This window comes from Gymnoscopelus microlampas, assembly GCF_963454915.1.
Source record: "Gymnoscopelus microlampas genome assembly, chromosome: 12".
Taxonomy (NCBI): Eukaryota; Metazoa; Chordata; class Actinopteri; order Myctophiformes; family Myctophidae; genus Gymnoscopelus; species Gymnoscopelus microlampas.
In genome coordinates, this window is record NC_139949.1 from 52644115 (window position 1) to 52649655 (window position 5541).

Genomic DNA, 5541 nt, shown 5'->3' on the forward strand with positions numbered 1-5541 from the left:
GTGCACGAGCAGTAGTTTTGCATGAACCTTTGTAGACCATAGTACAGATCTGCCTTGTACAGCCTAATATAGCATTGTACAGACCAGCACAGCCTACTGGAATTTAAAACAGTCTATTAGAGACCAGTAGAGACTACAACATCAAAGCCTAGTACACCCAGGTCTAGCCTAGTCCTGCCTTTTGATGGAACAGACTAGGGGACGGCGATATAGGCTATACTAGCATGGAACAGACTGGACTAGTTAAGACTAGGTTGTACTAGGCTCTATTAGGTTGTACTAGGCTGTGCTAGTCCCTTGTCAGCCCTGTAGATACTCAGACCATTGGGATTAACCACTGTGTACACGGGCAATAGTTTGTGTGTGCACCACCAATAGTTTTGCATGAACATTTGTAGGCCAAAGTAAAGTACTGCCTTCTATAGCCTAATAAAGCCAAGTACAGCCTAGCAAAGCCTGCTAGAGCTGAAAACAGACTATTAGAGCCCAGCAGAGTCTAGTACAGTAAAGCCTAGTACACCCAGGTCTAGCCTAGTCCTAGGACTAGGCAGTAATAGGCTGGACTAGGCTGTACTAGGCAGGGCCCATCGGGGGTGGGGGGGACACAAGCCTGTATGGCAATCAACTGAAAAGTTAGGCTACATAGCTTAAACAATTTCAGCCTTTCCCTGTTGGCCGTCTAAGCGCATCTAGGAAGTTTCATAGGTTTTCGAAGCTGGGAATTGGAGTTATGGCTGTTTAAAGCCCAGCCAATAGGAACACAGATGGGGCGGGGCTTAATACATTTCAGCTAGTCCCTGTTGGCCATCTAAGTGTACCTATAGCCATCCCCATCCCAGAACAGTACCAGTTCTGTGGCTCTAACTCATTCTGGGGGTGAGTTATACATGGGGCCAATTTATTTTTTGGTCATCAGGGGCCAAATGTACCAGTATTTTTCCATGATCTAAATATGTATTTTAGATGTCTTAAGGATGGTAAACATACAGATAAGTAGAAATAAAATAAAATAAGGGGGATGCGGATGGATCACTTTAAGTACGAAACCGTTTTCTGTAATAGTGGCCTCTAATTTGCATATTTATTTACATTATTTACATTTATTTACATATATTACATTATAAATACCTTCCACACATTGTCTGACCCTCAGAATATAAATATATACACTTTATTTGTCAGATTTGATTGCTTTGTTATAGAGTTATTTAAGAAATACTTCAAAATCGGCAGCCATTTTGATATGCAAATTAGGAGGTTAAGCACTAAGAATTTTGCTTGGGAACCGTGTTTTTCTGATTCAGCACCCTTGAATTATGTAAAATGGCCTTGTTCCCAACTTTTACCCCCAAATGCCTCTAACCTCCTTATAGAAGGCCTTTTTTCTGAAATCCCTCCTGTCTATCTCTCTCTCTCTCTCTCTCTCTGCCTCTCTTTCTTTCTCTCTCTCTCTCTCTCTCTCTCTCTCTCTCTCTCTCTCTCTCTCTCTCTCTCTCTCTCTCTCTCTCTCTCTCTCTCTCTCTCTGCCTCTCTCTCACTGCCTCTTTCTTTCTCTCTCTGCCTCTTTCTTTCTCTCTCTGCCTCTCTCTCTGCCTCTCTCTCTCTCTCTCTCTCTCTCTCTCTCTCTCTCTCTCTCTCTCATCATGTAGTGAAGGCTACTTTCACTGGTTTCTGTTCCGAGGAGACGTACAATTTTGGTAGATGGTTAGGGAACCAGTAGCCTGGGCGAACGATGCAGGAACGATGGTCTTAGGACCTTGTTATCTCCTAACCAATCAGAGTGCAGAGGGGCGTCGCTCTAAATTTGGTGACGTCAGCGTGCTCCGTGCACAGGCTGTGGAGGGGGGGGGGGGGAAATAGATTGGTGAAGCAATAGGAAGCACCGCACGAATCGGTTTGGATCCGCCCTTCAAGACCATCAATTGGGCTCGTTCTTTCAGTCTAGGGAACCAGTGATCTAGAGTAGTTAGCAAAACAAATGCCTGGTCCGTCAGGGACGGAAAGACTTATATATATTTCTGTGTCTGTATCCTTGACGTTTCTATGATGAACATGATGTAACATGTGTTTTTCTCCTGTATAACGTCTAATAAAATAAAATCAAATCAAATATATCAACAGACACTACCAGGACTATCATATCTCTAGCTCAATGAGAAGAAAGGCAGCCTATGAGTCCGGAGGTCACTGGTTCGATCCCTGTCCCCGACGATGTAATGAGGCGATCATGATTTGGCATTCGTTGGCTTACGCGTAGTATTTCTTGAGGTTAGGGGTAGGCATAGTTTTACTGAGGTTAGGGTTATGGGTTTAAAATGCTCATTTGTTAATTGCATGGTCTTCTTTCTCTCAAGTTTAGTCTTCTATGTTTCTATGGCTTATTGTGCATATTACTTATCATTGCTTCTTTCTTTCTTCTCTCTGCAATCCCTGGCCCCGTATTATCACTGCTTGCAGCTATATTTTCTAATTGTTTTTTTACTGTGAAACAGATCAGATTGGAGATCATGGTCTTGTTGTGGAGGAGAGCTAGGAGGGCTTTTGGCCACCCAGCTATCCACTGCATGCTGGTGTGTATCTGGTGTGGATTTTTTTTTTATCTCACCTTACTAACCCTCCCCCTTGCAGTTTTGACTTGGGGCTGCTCTTACCCGCCTGCACTGGTACAAGTGTCATGTGTTTCTAAATTAGATCTTGATTAATACACCTGATTTTAACAGCAAGTTCAATTTGGTCTTTGCCTTTGGCCGGTTTGAAATAAATTCATTTTTGTCATCTTTAGAAGCACGTTTCTTCTCCCTTTCTTTACAAAACAAACCTGTTGTAATTCAGTGTGGTTACTTTGGCCTCTTTTATTAGTTATTTGGGTGAAACTCCCAAGGTGATGTAGTCTGATTAACTGAGTGGTGAGTTAAAAGAAATGCCAATGGAATGCCTAAACCTTAAAAACAAAAGTCTGTGATTTGGGGGGGGGGGTTGCATGTGCCTGCACAATACGGACAAAATGTCATACCTCAATATTTATGCCAAACATCTCAATAGTGATAATGATCATTCAACGTCAGTGTACACTCTCCTGTGATGAGCACACCTGTCCAAAGTCTGGCCCAGGGAGCAGATTTCACATGGCCTGCAGGTCGCAGCTTCCTTCCTACAATGTATTGTATGTGTGTCCTGCCAGAATAGTTGTGTGAAATGTACACATTGAAGTTTAGAAATGCACCTGGACAGAGTGGCTGTTTCTCAGTAGATTTTTTTAGGATTCCCAACTGCTCGTTACGTTTTCTCATTCTAAACATGTGAGACTATTTTTATTTCATTTTTGTTAGACCGTTTCACACCTGGTTACTTTGGCTACATTGCTATTTGAACAAAAGGTAAATATAATAGCAATGCATATGAAACTTTGACTTTGTTATGGTCCAAAGGTAGAGTAATGACAGGAGATGCAGTCGGCCCTATAAGGCATTTTCATATTTTCAAATATGGGCCCTTTGAATAAAGTCTGGACAGGGATGTCCAGGTTTAGGCTGTGTGACAGGTTGGTGCCACATCTATAATGGAAAACACAACTATATAATACCATTGTGGTTTATTTGCATGACCTTTAGTCTCTGTGCTGAAAGTACATTTACTCAAGTACTGTGTACAATTTTGAGGTATTTGTACTTTACTTATGCATTTCCAATTTCCAATACTTTTACTTGTACTCCACTACATCTCAGAGGGAAATTTGGTACTTTTACTCCACTACAAGTATTTGAAATCTTTAGTTACTAGTTACTTAGTAGATTTATATTATTATTACAAAAGAGACATTAACCACTTCAGCCCTATATACATTTCGGCCATTTGAAAATAGCCGATCTACAAGCTCACAATGCGTCGCATCGCGACGCATTGTGAGCTTGTAGATCTGCTATTTTTAAAAGATGCCATATTATACTACTGAAATGCAACATTCTTCATAATGAGTACTTTTACTTTTGGTACTTTAAGTACATTTTGATGGCAGTACTTCTGTACTTTTACTCAAGTACATTTTGAATTCTGGACTTTTACTTGGAACGGAGTATTTATATATTGCACTATTGATACTTTTACTTAAGTAAAACATTTGGTACTTTTTCCACCACTGGTGCTGACCAACTCAGTCTGGTGGTGTGTACTCTAGACTGAACTGGTCTGGAGGAGTCTCTGGAATGAGGCAGTTAACATAGTAACAGATACCAATGACCAATGGACATGTATATCGTTGCTGTCAGGTGGAAACCTTGTCCAAAACTGTTACTTTTCAGACATATATTTAAAAGAAACAGTAAAATAACCTCTGTTCCAAATGCTTATTTATTTGTCTTTTTGCTACTTTTGTTTGACAGTGTTAATTTAAAAAGAAACATGAATGTTTAAACGGATACAATGTTTTGCAGTTATAATAATAATTGTTATGTTGTGTATCAACAATGTGATTCTCAGTGACATGTTACAACTGCAGAATGAAATCCATGTAAAAAAGAAAATCACACCTTTTAAACATTTTAAGATGGAAAAGATGAAATGAAAAAGTTTACTAAGGCTAAAGACAGGTGTGAGAGTCCAGCATTAAAAACAATAAACAACAGAAAAGGCTCAAACACTGACAGATGAACGTTGAGGCTCTTTAGATGCAAAGATATAGAATATTTCAATTACAAAAGTGCAAAAACTGACATAGTGATCGTTTCGGTCCTCAGACCATCATCACAATACAAAAAAAATACAAAAAATGTAAAATGTTGCCAACACCCAAAGTCTTTGATAACCAGTTGGCCGTGTGGCCGATGAGAGAAGAAACCGGATCTGTAACCGTTAACATGGGTGTGAATGGGGGACTATAAGGGGGCGTGGCTACGTGGTTGGGGGCGTGGCTACGTCCAAACTCTTTGGTAACCAGTTGGCCGTGTGGCCGATGAGAGAAGAAACCGGATCTGTAACCGTTAACATGGGTGTGAATGGGGGACTATAAGGGGGCGTGGCTACGTCCAAACTCTTTGGTAACCAGTTGGCCGTGTGGCCGATGAGAGGAGAAGAGATCCGTGTCCATTTCAATGTAAAACGTTCATAACAAAGCAACCTAGATGAGGATGATGATGATGAAGGGTGGTTTTGTAGAATGAGTCTGAATTTGGGACTGAAAAGGGGGCGCGGCTACGTGGTTTTGCCAATTACGTCGCCGTGGTAACGCGAAATGGCGAGAAAAGTAATGCGGTAAGTGGGCCGGTTGTCCCGCACGTTTTGATGTATACATTGCCACTAACGAGTAAACCGTGTGGGAGGAGTCCAGGGAGTCCTGCAGCAAAATGAACAATTAAACCCCTTTAACAGTATTTTATACTTCTTTTTTCCTAATATAGCCGATCTAAAAGGTCATTGTGTTTTAGAACTTAAAAAAAACAAAAATATTTTCAAAATGTATTTTGAGATGGGGGGGCTAATGTATATCAATGTGGGGGTCCTTGACACAAAGAGAGAGGTCCGTCACACTGTCTAGAGACGACGTTT

The 5541-nt window shown here is 40.9% G+C and overlaps 1 protein-coding gene across 2 annotated transcripts in view; it reads right to left on the reverse strand.

The window, feature by feature from the left end:
* Window positions 1–4329: 4329 nt before the first annotated feature.
* LOC311057131 (uncharacterized protein) overlaps window positions 4330–5541 on the reverse strand; it is an 8657-nt gene continuing 7445 nt past the window's right edge. For both annotated transcript variants that reach the window (XM_084074071.1, XM_084074070.1), the window contains exon 4: window positions 4330–5541. This exon is cut by the window's right edge and continues 1301 nt beyond it. The gene's annotated coding sequence lies outside the window, so the exon portion shown is untranslated.